At 36.9% G+C, this 13,774-nt stretch overlaps 1 pseudogene; it reads left to right on the forward strand.

The window, feature by feature from the left end:
• Window positions 1-869: 869 nt before the first annotated feature.
• On the forward strand, window positions 870-2,862 carry LOC114486610 (uncharacterized; annotated as a pseudogene).
• The last annotated feature ends 10,912 nt before the right edge of the window (window positions 2,863-13,774 follow it).

Below are 13,774 nucleotides of genomic sequence, written 5' to 3' on the forward strand. Positions count from 1 at the left end.
GGGGAATGAGAGATATAGTTGAAACAAGAATGTCTAGGAATCAATAAATTACTCTGTGGTTAGTTATCTCATTTTCTCCATGTTTCATATAAATTAAAAAAAAATTTGACAGAAGATACATTCTAATTATTGAAGCTTACAATCAATAAAACATCAAAAGAAAAACTAGGTATACAAGAGTTTAACAAGATTATATTTAAAAAATAAATTGAGTTTAGTTTACTTATTTTTCACCGCTTACAGTTGAATATTCTAAATAGTTTTATAATTCATGTTCAGAGAATCCCATATTTGCCTGAATGCATGACAATAGGATACATTTCCATATTGTGAAAGAATAGTGCCATTAACCATATAAACATTTATATGACCCAACAAGCCTATTATGTACATTTTCAAGTTTAACTTTCTAATTCTTCATAAACAGAATTAAAAATTGTTCTTCTGAAACTGCATACATATGACCATCAACCACAGCATAAAAATGTTAATTTTCTACATCTTCTGAAATATTGAGTACTATTAGAAATGAAGAAATGTTAACCCATACTTTGTGTTGTGGTATCTCCTATCTAACTACAATATTTTCCTGCTTCGTTGATGATTTTAATGATCTAAATATTGCAAAGAATATGAGTAAAAAATAGCTTAAGTTTTCTTTTTTGTTAGAATATAGATAAAAACGTGGAAAATATATCTATGTATTCTGGTTTGAATAACAAACAGCTCTTTGGTTGTTATTAAAAGAGATTATATTCATTCTAATTTTTAAGGAATAAAGTGTTTGAGTTGGACCCTTCCATATTTTAAGCACTAAATTTTTTTATGCTTGGTACTGCTGTTACTGCTTCTAAGATATTTTAAAAAGCAAAATTTGTTCTTTCAGTATACATTTAAGAGCCTGGGGTGCCACAGACATAACTGCCTTCTTGGTTGTTTTTTCAGCCAAATCAATAAATAAACACGAGAGTTTATTAAAAACGTGCACTTTATCTTAAGTGTCCAGAGGTCCATGACGCTAATTTTCTTCACTGTAAACATTCTTCGAGGCCGTGCCCGGAGCTCGCTGCAGCCCGCCCGCCCCTCCTTCTCCCCGCGGTGCCACCGAGGGGGAGCCCGAGCCTCTGCTGCAGCCTCAGCCGACAGCCTTGTGGTAAGGCAGACGCGCAGCCTGCGGGTCCCCGAGGTGGGGAGCGCGGCCCCGACCGGAGACCGCCATTTTAAATGGAATGTGGCCTCCAAGGTGGGCGGTGCGGCCCCTCTGCTCTCCCCCTACCTGCCCGCCGGCCCTCCCGCGGGGCAGGGAGGGCTCGGGCACCGGGCGGGGGTCCGGTGTCGGGGCGTGGCCAGGGCCGCGAAAGGGACCTCGGAGCTCCCCCCTATGGCGCGGCACGCTGCCTTTGCCCTCTACTTCCTGATTTTACTCCACGTGCGCGCTCTGAAACTGGCTTCTGGAGTTACAATGAATGATGAAGTTATCAAAGTTTTTAATGATAGGAAAGTAAGGTAATCTTCTACACAAGACGGCGAAAAAAGAAAGCTGTTCTCTTCTGTTTAAGCGATGACAGAAGACAAGTAATTGTAGAGGAGGCAAAACAGATCTTGGTGGTGATACTGTAGAGGACCCCTACGCACCTTTTGTGAAGTTGCTACCTATGAATGATTGCTAATAAGATGCCACATAGAAAACAAAAGAGTCTAAGAAAGAAGACCTAGTATTTATATTCTGGGCTTCTGAAAGTGCACCTTTAAAAAAAGATTTACGCTAGCTCTATAGATGCCACTAAAAAGAAATTTAGAGGTAATAACATGAGTGGCAAGTAAATGGCTTAGATGATAATAAAGGACCGTTTGACACTTGGAGAGAAATTGAGAGGCAATGTAGTAGTTTCACTTGAAGGAAAACCCTGTAAAATCAAAGTCAAGTGCCATCTGGATCTTGAGGAGCTTCCATTTCTCCAGCTCAGTCAACTGGAATAGTATTAGGTTTTTTGTTTTTTTTTTTTTTTTTTCCTTTCTCTTCCCACTGGGTCCTAACAACACAATGAATGAAGGAAATATTCATATAAGCAGCCTATCAGAGATTGCCATTAAACTGTTACTTTTATGTAGAACCCAAGGAATGCCTTCCCGTTATATTTTAGCCCAAACAACTAGTTATATGTCTCCCTTGTAGCAAGCACTACAGTGAAGGTGATTGTCAATGTAAATAGCTTAGAATACTGCAAAGGGTTAGGCTAATTGAATGCCGTGAAAGTATCATTCACTGGTGAGATGGTAAACTTTATTCAATATTATTTATAGTTGCACTTGATTGCAGTTTTGTGAGGCTGGAGCATTCGTACACCTCACTTGCCTTGGCAAGCCTACTTTTGGTGACATGGCAGCATGGATATAACACTACGCATGGAAAGCACATTTTTTGTAATGAGTTTAATCCCCCAACCCAAAAGGAATTCCAGTTGTGTTAACTGTGTCATCAATTTATCCTAGTGCCCCTGTGTTCATTCCTGTTACCTGTGTATCTTCTTAAAATAGCTGTTGTCGAGGCCTTTTCATTTTCCATTGAGTGTACACTGCTGACTAAGTGTAGGAGTTTTGTTTACCATGTAAGTCTTGCAACACTGAAGATATTTTGAATATGTCATGATGGCAATTTCTGTATAAAAGAGCCTTGAATGGAACATAGATTTCAAAAACAAACTCCCCACCCTCACAAAAATGGCCACGTTGCAATAAAAATTGTGGCATATTATAGAACGTTGCCTTGTTTTCCTTGGATATTTTGCAAAATACCATGTGAAACAACTCCTAGAGTGAACAGCTAATATTAGTCTCTGCACTGGTCATTTAAGAATTTTTTTGTACAATATTCATGCACGATATTTTCCAGTTCGTTGGGTTAATTTGGTTTAAAAAATATTCTATCCTGAAGCCAACTAATATAAAACATTATTGTTATAGAGGGTATTTTACAAGCTTTAGTTTATTTCCTTATGTGTTAATATGATGATCAAGAATTATTTTTTTGCACTCTGACATAAATCCTCTTCAATATCTGATTTGTTCTCTGCATAAATTAGGGTAGTTATTTTTTAATTCATGTTACATTTCTAAGTAGTTGAGTAGTAGAAGTAGGAACCTCTTATTGTGTATTTGGTTGCAATGAAAATAATTTGTAAAATGTCCTTAAAAAGTTTAATAATATTTCTCATGTTTAGGAACTTTCCTTTCAGCTACTATTTAATATATTTCACAAATTGGAAAAAAATTATGTAGCTGTCAAACATTAGTAGTGGGATTTGGCTGTGGTCCTTATAGAGAATTTGATCTGTTCAATGTGAGCAGTTCGCTGTTAGCCAGACTGTTTATGGCAAACACATGCTCTTGTTTCTTGTCATAGTTAGCCACAAATGGCAAAACTGGACTTGATTCTACTGGCATACAAAACAGGCATGCTAATAAGCAGTGGATTGTAGCTTAGAACTTAACCCCATAGCTCTGCAGAATGCTCTTATTTGAAAACAGGAAATGAAAGAATCCCCCCTTTTTTTAATGTATGGAGAAAATTGGGTTTAAATATTTTTCCATATTTTCAAAAGGTTTTTCAGATGAAAACAAAAATAGGACCTAAACGTCTAGGTTTCCATTTAAAATTATATGAATGGCTTGGAATCTTTTGCACTGAGAAATTTTATTTCAGGCTTCTAGCTGTCCCTGTGAATTACCCTGGACATTCTGATGGCTTTTTGGTAAGGTCAAACTCATAAGTAAAGCATGAGAGAATACTGACATACCCTAAACCATATGTGTACTGATAATTGTACCATGAAATTTTTCATTATTTTCCTCATTCTTCTAAAAAATAAGGGGCTCTAAGTTATGCAGTATCTTTTGTTTTTATAGCTGATTTCTCAACTTTCTGATATGCCTCTAAATTATATAATAATTTCAGAGTAAAAACTGCTTTAAAATGTGGTACTTTGATGTGTTAGATTGACAAAACATACTAATATTAAGGTTATCTTTGAAATACATCTTTGTGCATACAGCCAAAGATAATTAATGGTTCATATGTTACTTGAGACTAATTTGGCATTTGAAATGATCATTTTACTTTACAATCATTTACAATGAAACAATGTTCCAGTTAGCTTTAAAGGCATACAGTGCTAATCAGTAAAATATTGACAATATTTTACTGCTAGCTTGCAAAATTATGTCTTTTAAAAAATAAAATACATGAAAATATTTTTAAAAATTCTATGAGACAGTAACAAGTATTTCAAAATAAAATCTTGTCACAAAATATTTGATTTATACATTGAATTTCAAATTCCTAACCATTTTTTTTCACAAAGGGGTTGATTTATAAAGGTGACCATACATAATTCTTGCCACAGAGTGTCTCAGATATGACAGAGATTGATTCGTCATTCCTGGACACACAATAAACGTCAGCGTCCAGTTTCCTTACAGTTCAGTGGGGGCTATGTGGCTTAGTCTACACATGCCTTAAAATCGCTGCACAGACTGTGCAGGGCCTCTCAATACAGAGGAACATGTGCAGCACCCTGTGCAGGACCCTGAGGTAGGCCCTGGGGGAGGCCTGAGGATGGAGAGTCACAACCTGGAATGATCTTGGATGACCAAATTATGTAGAAGAAAGTCCTCAAGAGAAATCTGATGTACGTCAGATTGTTATGTGAGCAAGAAATAACCCTGCGTTGCGTGCACTGTGAGATGCGGGACTGTTGGCTGTAAAAGCTGGCAGAGATACCCTAACATGCTGGATAAATAAAATTTTATAAAAATCAGTGATTTATTTTGTATATTGTCTTTTAAAAGCATGTCTTTTGAAATATAATTTTAATCCTTACAGAAAAAAAAGCAGAGTTTGAAGGAAATATAATGTGCTCAGAAATCATTACTGTGTAGAATAAGCATATTATCTTTGAGGTCACAACAATAGCATCAAAAATATGTGTATATAAATTTTAAAAATACTTATTTCCTAGGTAGATGGATGGCTAAAATATCTAGATATGAGATACAGTATGTTTTGTGAGAGCAGGTATGCAGACCATATTATTTATTATGTAATAGCCATACTATTTAACACAGTGCCAGCACATAATGTTTTAAACATCTGAATAAACAAATAAATTAGGTAATCTTTTACATTCTTGATATTTTGCCTGCTACACTGGACAACGAAAATTCAGCTTGATTTACTAAACAGAAGATAATTCATTACAGTAGGTTAAAAACCCATTCACACTGAGGATATAAAATGGGAATAAAAAAGTAAAACAAAGCTTTCAGGGGACAAAAACAAAGCAACCCCAAAAAACCCAAACTACTATTTCTCATTGTTATTATGTAAAAATTATTTTTCTGGATAAACAACCTAATGTTATATAACTAAACCTCTACTAAGGTGTGAATTTTTAGTGAAAATAATGCCCTGCTACAGAATTTTCATACTAGACATACTAATTTCATTATGACTAACCAGCAAAGTAACGTTTTGTTTTCAGTTTAGGTTTTGTGATTAAAATCTGAGTTTCTTTTTGAAACTGTTATTCCATAGGTATTTTATACTTTGTACAAAAGGAAATCCTCTGATTTTGAAGTATGGGAATACTGATATTTCAGGACTTTTGTTGTTGTGTTTTGGGGGGAGTTTTGATAATGTTGTATAAAAAAATAAAATGGTCTGCAGAAATTCCATGCCTTAACTCAAACTCCTGGTCTAGCCTGTATACGTCTATGGTCAAGCTCATCTCCCCCTCAGCCACAAAGCTATTCATGTTCTCATTCTACCTTATACATAATTTTAAAAAATATTGACCTTTTTAAGAATTTTCCATTTACTGTATAAACTAACTCTTTGACTACTTTATCACCTATATTACATAGTTCAAATACTATAGGGAAAATGAGTTTAAGGGACATAAAAACAAATTTGAGGCAGCAGTTTTATTTTTTATGAAGTTTCAGGCATTGTTTTCTCTGTATAGTATTCAGCTGAGAAGCATTAGGCTCCTAAGTACTCAGAGCAGCATAAATGAAGGAAATTATTCAGGCTATTATCACAAAAGGATTAGTGGTAAAATTAGGAGAAACTGTGTGCCTCTGTACTTGCTGATTACTCTGCACCCCCTACTGCCTGAAGAACAGAGATAAGGTGTCTCTATTTACCATGTTGTACATTACATCCCTAGTAATATTCGACAAATGGTGCTGAAATAACTAGACATTGACATGCCAAAAAAAAAATCTAGATATAGAACCTATAACCCTTTAAAATTTTAACTCAGTATGGATCACAGACCTAAATATAAAACACAAAATTATAAACCTCCCAGAAGATAACATAGGAGAAACCCTAGATGACTTTGCATATGATGACTCTTTAGATACAACATGGAAGACATAATCCATTAGAGAATTGATGAGATGGAATTCATTAAAATTAATAACTTCTCTATAAAATACAAACCATAGACTAGAGTAGAAATATTTGGAAAATACATACTTGATACAGGACTATTATCCAAAATATACAAAGAACACTTAAAACTCAACAATAAGAAAACAGTTGATTAAAAATAAGCAAAAGACCTGAACATCTCACCAAAGATGATGTATAGATAGGAAATAAGCATATGAAAATAAGCACATTCTCAACATCATATATCATTGGGGAAATACAAGTTAACACAATGTTGATATACTCACTTATTAGAATGGTCAAAATCCAGAACAATGACAATACCAAATGCTGGTGAGGATGTGAAACAACAGAAACACTCATTCACTGTTGGTGGAAATGCAAAATGGTACAGCTACTTTGGAAGACAATTTGACAATTTCTTACAAAACTAACTATAGGATGTGGCAATTTCACTTGGTATTTATTCAAATGAGTTGGAAAGTTATATTCACACAAAACTTGCACATGGATGTTTATAGCAGCTTTATTCATAATTGATAAATCTTGGGAGCAAGATGCCCTTCAGTAAGTGAGTGGACAAATAAACTGTGGTACATCCAGACAATGGGATAGCATTCAGCACTAGTAAGCAAGGAGCTATCAAGCCATGAAAAGACATGGAGAAATCTTAAATGCATATTACTAAGTGAAATAAACCAATCCGAAAGGCTACAAGCTGTATGACTCCAATTATATGACATTCTGGAAAAAGCAGAACTATGGAGATAGTAAAAGGATCAGTGTTTGCCAGGGGGAGGAGGGGAAGAAAGGATAAATAGGTGGCATACAGAGGATTTTTAGGGCACTGAAACTACTCTGTATGATGCTTTAGTGATAGATGCATGTCATTCATGTGTCAAAAACCACAGAATGTACAACACCAAGAGTGAACTCTAATGTAAACTATGGATGTTGGGTGATAATGTTATCTATGTACGTTCATTTATTTTAATAAATGTAAGACATTTCGATAGTGTGGGAGGCTTGGCATATGTGTGAAGAGGGAGTATATGGGAAATGTTTCTGCCTCTGCTCAGTTTTGCTGTTAACCTAAAACTTCTCTAAAGAATAAAGTATATTTAAAAAACATACAGATGGCTGGCTAGATTTGACCAGCAGCAATAGTTTGCTATCTCTGGATCTAGAAAACAGCTTCTTTATTAAAGGAATAAATGAAACACCACAGTGTGTTCCAGTTACTGCTGCTGCATAATAAGTAACCCCAAATTAAAAATACATCACAAATAAAACAAAACACACAGAAGCAAAGCTGTTTTCATAAAAATGAAAGCTGAAATAACTTGGGGCCAGCAAAACTGCATTATATAAAATATAAAAGGAAATTTTAAAAAGAAGATGAACAATTTCAGAGGGAAGCAGGAAATACAGGAAGGTATGAATGAAATGGAAATATATAAATAAATATAAATTAATATTGATTATAAACAAATGAAAACAAATAAGCTGGTAATATCCAGGGGAGAATTAAAATTCACAGTATTGAAAACTTAAAAGTCTGGAGGAGTAAGTGCATCTAAAGTGTTCTAAGTTTCTAGCATTACTGGGGAAATATATAAGTAATAATTGGTTTTAGACTACTTTATGGCAATAATGTACAGAGAGAACTGTAGATTAACCGCCTAGCAGGAAGAATAATTCCCTCCACTCCCAAAGTTGTCCACATCCTAATACCTGGAAATTGTGAATATTTTACCTTAAGTTAAGAGAGAAACTTTGAAGATGTCCATAAGGTAAAAGATTTTGTGATGGGGAGATTATCCTTGATAATCTGGGTAGGTCCAACCTAATCAGAGAGTCCTTCAAAGTGGAGGACTTTCCCCAGGTGAGCCAGGTAAGGTCAGAGTCAAAAAGATGCGGTCACATGTCTGTTGATCAGACATGTGATGTGTAAAGGACTCTACCAGCTGATGCTGGCTTTAATGGGAGTGGTGGGAATAATGTGCAGTCACATGTCTGTTGATCAGACATATGTGATGTGTAAAGGACTCTACCAGCTGATGCTGGCTTTAATGGGAGTGGTGGGAATAATGAATCAAGAAATGCAGAGGCCTCTAGAAGCTGGAAAAGGTAAAGAAACAGAATCTCTCCTAAAGTAAACAGAACACAGCCAAAACCTTGATTTTAGCCCAGTGAGACTTGTGTTGAACTTGACCTGCAGAACTATAAGATAATGAATTTATTTGTCTAGGTACTAAATTTAGGGTAATTTGTTATGGAAGCAATAAAAAACAAATACAACCATATAAACTAAATTTCATAAAAGGAAAACCAATAAAATAACAATTCCAAGGAAGCCAATACATGAGATAAAGAAATCAAACACATCTGAGTTTAAAAAAAAAAAGAGCTATGAGAATGGTTAATGTGAAAATACATAATTCATAAAATGAACAGAAAAAAGAAAAAACATGGTTTTCACAGTAGATGCAGAAAAAGCATTTGGTAAAATGTCATCATTTGTTTATGCAATAAAATAAAAACACTTAGCAAAGTAAAAAGAAAAAAGATAGTGGCCAAAAAAATACCTTCAAAAATACCTACATCTACCATTATCATTACTGATAACTGATTGTGGATTACTAAAATTCTTCCCCTTAATGAAAAAATAGAATGACCATTATTATCAGTTCTAGTCAACCTGCTCTGGATGTCCTAGTTATTGAAACAAGGTATAATGGAGAGAGTTTTATAAGAATTTAAATGTATAAAAAGTCATTATTAACAGAGAACATAATTTTTACATAGAAAGTGTAAAAGAATTTCAGAAAAGCCATTAATCATAAGTGAATCTGACAAGACTGTTTCATACAAGATCAACATAAAAAATAAATTGTAACCCTTAATAGCCAAAGCAATTATGAGAAAAAAGAACAAAGCTGGAGGTTTCACACTCCTTGATTACAAACTGTATTACAAAGCTATAGTAATCAAAACAGTATGGAATGTCCTAAAAACAGAGATCAACAGTATAGAGATCCCATAAATAAACTTATGCATATATCATGTGCATATATCAATTAAAATTTATGACAAAGGAACCAAGAATAAACAATAGGAAGAGGACAGTCTCTTCAATATTGTTGGGAAAACTGGACAGCCACATATGAAAGAATGAAACTGGACAACTATCTTACACCACAAACATTCACTCAAAATTGATTAAAGACTTGAATGTAAAACCTGAGACCATGAAATCCTTAGAAGAAGAAACCCAGGTGGTGATCTCCTTGACATCAGTCTTGGCAAAGATTTTTTTCAGGTCTAACACCAAAACCAAAGGCAACAAAAGCAAAAACAAACATATGGGACTACACAAAACTAAAAAACTAAAAAGCTTCTGCACAGCAAAGGAAACCATCAACAAAATGAAAAGGCAACCTACCAAATGGTAGAAAATAGTTGCAAATCATGTATCTCATAAGGGATTAACATCTAAACTATATAAAGAGCTCATACAATTCAACAGCAAAAAACCCCAAACAATCCAATTTAAAAATGGGCAGAGGTTTGAATAGACATTTTTCTAAAGAAGACATATAGATGGCTAACAGGTACATGAAAAGGTGCTCAAATCACCAATCAGAGAAAAGCAAATCAAAGCTGCAATGAGAAATCACCTCACACCTGTAAAAATGGCTATCATCAAAAAGTCTACAAATAGACTAAGAAAGGTCCCCACCAAGGCTGGCACACACGTGCCTGCTGCCAGGCACTAAGAAAAGTCCCTACCGGGGCTGGCCTTCTCGTGTCTGCCACTGGCACTAAGTAAGGTCCCCACCAAGGCTGGCCCTTGCATGTCTGCTGCCGGCACTAAGAAAGGCTACTGCTAGGATTGATCCTCTCACAATGGCTACCAAGCACTACAAAAGGTTCCCACTGGGGTCAGGTCTCTCGTGCCTGTGGCCACTGGCTTCCTCATGCACCTCCTCACCAGTGGGACTGGATCTCTCGCAGCTGCTGACCTCCCCCCCTCACACCTGTCACTACTGGGGCTCCCATGACCCCACAGCCATGCCACCTCCACACCCTGTCCTTACTGCGGCAGACCTGAGTACTCCAGGGCAGCCTCGGGAGCAGACCCCTGTAGGTGGCCCACATTCAGAGGTAGGGCTAAAACCACAGCTGAGCCCCAGGGGTGGGGCAACTAAGGAAGAGGAACAAAAATCTTTCCATGCTGCTGCACAAGCAGCAGATTAAATCCCCATGATTGGCTTGGTAAACTCTGCATATATGGAATATCTGAATGGACAACAAATGTTCCCACAACTGAAACTGGTCTGTGAGGGCAAGTACATGTGAGAGTTGGGCCAGGTCAGAGTCTGAGCTGCCCCCACAGTGGGTCCAGAGACGTACCTAGAGGTATTGGAGGGCCTCCTGGGGAAGCAGAGGTTAGCTGTGACTCATGATGGGGGCAAGGCCACTCAAAACTGAGACCCCAGAAAAATATTATTACTACTATTATTTTTTGTTTTGTTTTGTTCTGTTTATTTTTTATTTTTTTTTTTTTTTGGTATGCAGGCCTCCCTCTGTTGTGGCCTCTCCCATTGCGGAGCACAGGCTCCGGACGCGCAGGCTCATTGGCCATGGCTCACGTGGGCCAGGTCAGAGTCTGAGCTGCCCCCACAGTGGGTCCAGAGACGTACCTAGAGGTATTGGAGGGCCTCCTGGGGAAGCAGAGGTTAGCTGTGACTCATGATGGGGGCAAGGCCACTCAAAACTGAGACCCCAGAAAAATATTATTACTACTATTATTTTTTATGTTTTGTTTTGTTGTTTATTTTTCTATTTTTTAATTTAAAAATTTTTAATATTTATTCTTTTTATTTTTCTATTTTTACTTTACTTTTTCAGTGATTTCTGTTTTTCCTTGTTTTGTTTTTAATCTTTTTTTGATCGTTTTTGTGCATTTCTTTTATTTATTTATTTATTTTTGCTTTTTTTTTTTTTTAGTTCACATTCTGCTTTTGTTTCTTTTGTTTTAATTGTTCAATTTCATTTTGGTATTCTTTTATTTGGTTGTTCTCTTGTTTTTTGTTTTCCTTGTTTTTGTTTCTTTGTTTTGTATGTGTGTTAGTTTGTTTTTGTTTGGTTTGTCTTTTACCATTTGTCTTTGTTTTCCTTGTTTTTGTTTCTTTGTTTTGTATGTGTGTTAGTTTGTTTTTGTTTGGTTTTTCTTTTACCATTTGTCTTTGGTATTATTTGTTCATTTTCTTCTTTTTTTTTTAAGCTGTTGCTGTTACTGTTTGTGTCTTCACTATTTGTCTTGGGTTCTGTTAGCCTGTTTGTCCTCTTCCCCCCACCTTATTTTTTTTTGTCTCACCGTGTGGCTTGTGGGGTCTTGGTTCCCCAGCTTGGGATCGGGCCTGAGCTTCTGGGGTGGGATCGCCAAGTCCAGGATGCTGGACTGCCAGAGAATTCCAGGGCCCAGAGAATATTAATCAGTGAGAGCTCTCCAGGAAGTCTCCATCTCGACTCCAGGACTCAGCAACACCCAACTGCCTGCAAGCTCCAGTGCTGGATGCCTTACACCAAACAACAAGCAAGACAGGAACACAAATGCACCCATCAGAGAGAGGCTGCCTAAAGTCATACTAAGCTCATAGACACCTTAAAACACACCACCTGATGTGGCCCCGCCCATCAGAAGGACAAGATCCAGCTCCACCCACCAGAGCGCAGGCACCAGTACCTCCCACCAGGGTGCCTACACAAGCCACTGGACCAATCTCACCCACTGGGGACAGACACCAGATGAAAGATGAACAATGACCCTGAAGCCCGTGGGAAGGAGACCTCAAACACAGTAAGTGAGACAAAATGAGAAGACAGAATATGTTGCAGATGAAGGAGCAAGGTAAAACCCACAAGACCAAATAAATGAAGAGGAACTAGGCATTCTACATGAAAAAGAATTAAGACCAAATAAATGAAGAGGAACTAGGCATTCTACATGAAAAAGAATTCAGAGTAATGATAGGAAAGATGATCCAATATCTTGGAAACAGAATGGAGGCACAGATAAAGAAGGTACAAGAAATGTTTAACAAGAACCTAGAAAAACTAAAGAACAAACAATGATGGACAATAACTGAAATTAAAAATACACTAAAAGGAATAAATAGCAGAATAACTGAGGCAGAAGAACAGATAAGTGAGCTGGAAGATAGAATGGTGGAAATAACTGCTGCAGAGCAGAATAAGGGAAAAAGAATGAAAAAAATGAGGACAGTCTCAGAGACCTTGGGGACAACAGTTAATGTGCCAACATTCAAATTATACAGGTCCCAGAAGAAGAGAAAGGGTCTAAGAAAATATTTGAAGACATTATAGTTGAAAACTTCCTTAACATGGTAAAGGATATAGCCACCCAAGTCCAGGGAGCACAAAGACTCCCATACAGGATTAACCCAATGAGAAACACACCGAGACACATATTAATCAAACTAACAAAAATTAAATACAAGTAAAAAAATATTAAAAGCATCAAGAGAAAAGCAACAAATGACTTACAAGGGAATCCCCATAAGGTTGTCAGCTGATTTTTCAGCTGAAACTATGCAGGCCAGAAGAGAATGGCAGGACATATTTAAAGTGATGAAAGGGGAAAACGTACAACAAAGATTACTTTAACCAGCAAGGATCGCATTCAGATTCGACAAATTAAAGGCTTTTAAAAAATTATTTATTTATTTTATACAGCAGGTTCTTAGTAGTTATCTATTTTATACATATTAGTGTATATATGTCAATCCCAATCCCCCAATTCACCCCACCACCACCACCCCCACCTCTGCTTTCCCTACTGGTGTCCATATGTTTGTTCACTATATCTGTGTCTCTTTCTACCTTGCAAACCGGTTCATCTGCACCATTTTTCTAGAGAAGTCAAAACCTTTACAGACAAGCAAAAGCTAAGAGAACTTCAGCACCACAAAACCAACTTTACAACAAATGCTGAAGGAATTTCTCTAAGCAAGAAACAAAAGAGAAGAAAAAAGACCAACAAAAACAAACCCAAAACAATTAAGAAAATGGTACTAGGAACGTACATACCTACAATTACTTTAAATGTAAGTGGATTAGGGGCTTCCCTGGTGGCGCAGCGGTTGCGCGTCCGCCTGCCGATGCAGGGGAACCGGGTTCGCGCCCCAGTCTGGGAGGATCCCACATGCCGCGGAGCGGCTGGGCCCGTGAGCCATGGCCGCTGAGCCTGCGCGTCCGGAGCCTGTGCTCCGCAACGGGAGAGGCCACAAC

This window comes from Physeter macrocephalus, chromosome 7 (assembly GCF_002837175.3).
Source record: "Physeter macrocephalus isolate SW-GA chromosome 7, ASM283717v5, whole genome shotgun sequence".
In the NCBI taxonomy this organism is placed as follows: domain Eukaryota; kingdom Metazoa; phylum Chordata; class Mammalia; order Artiodactyla; family Physeteridae; genus Physeter; species Physeter macrocephalus.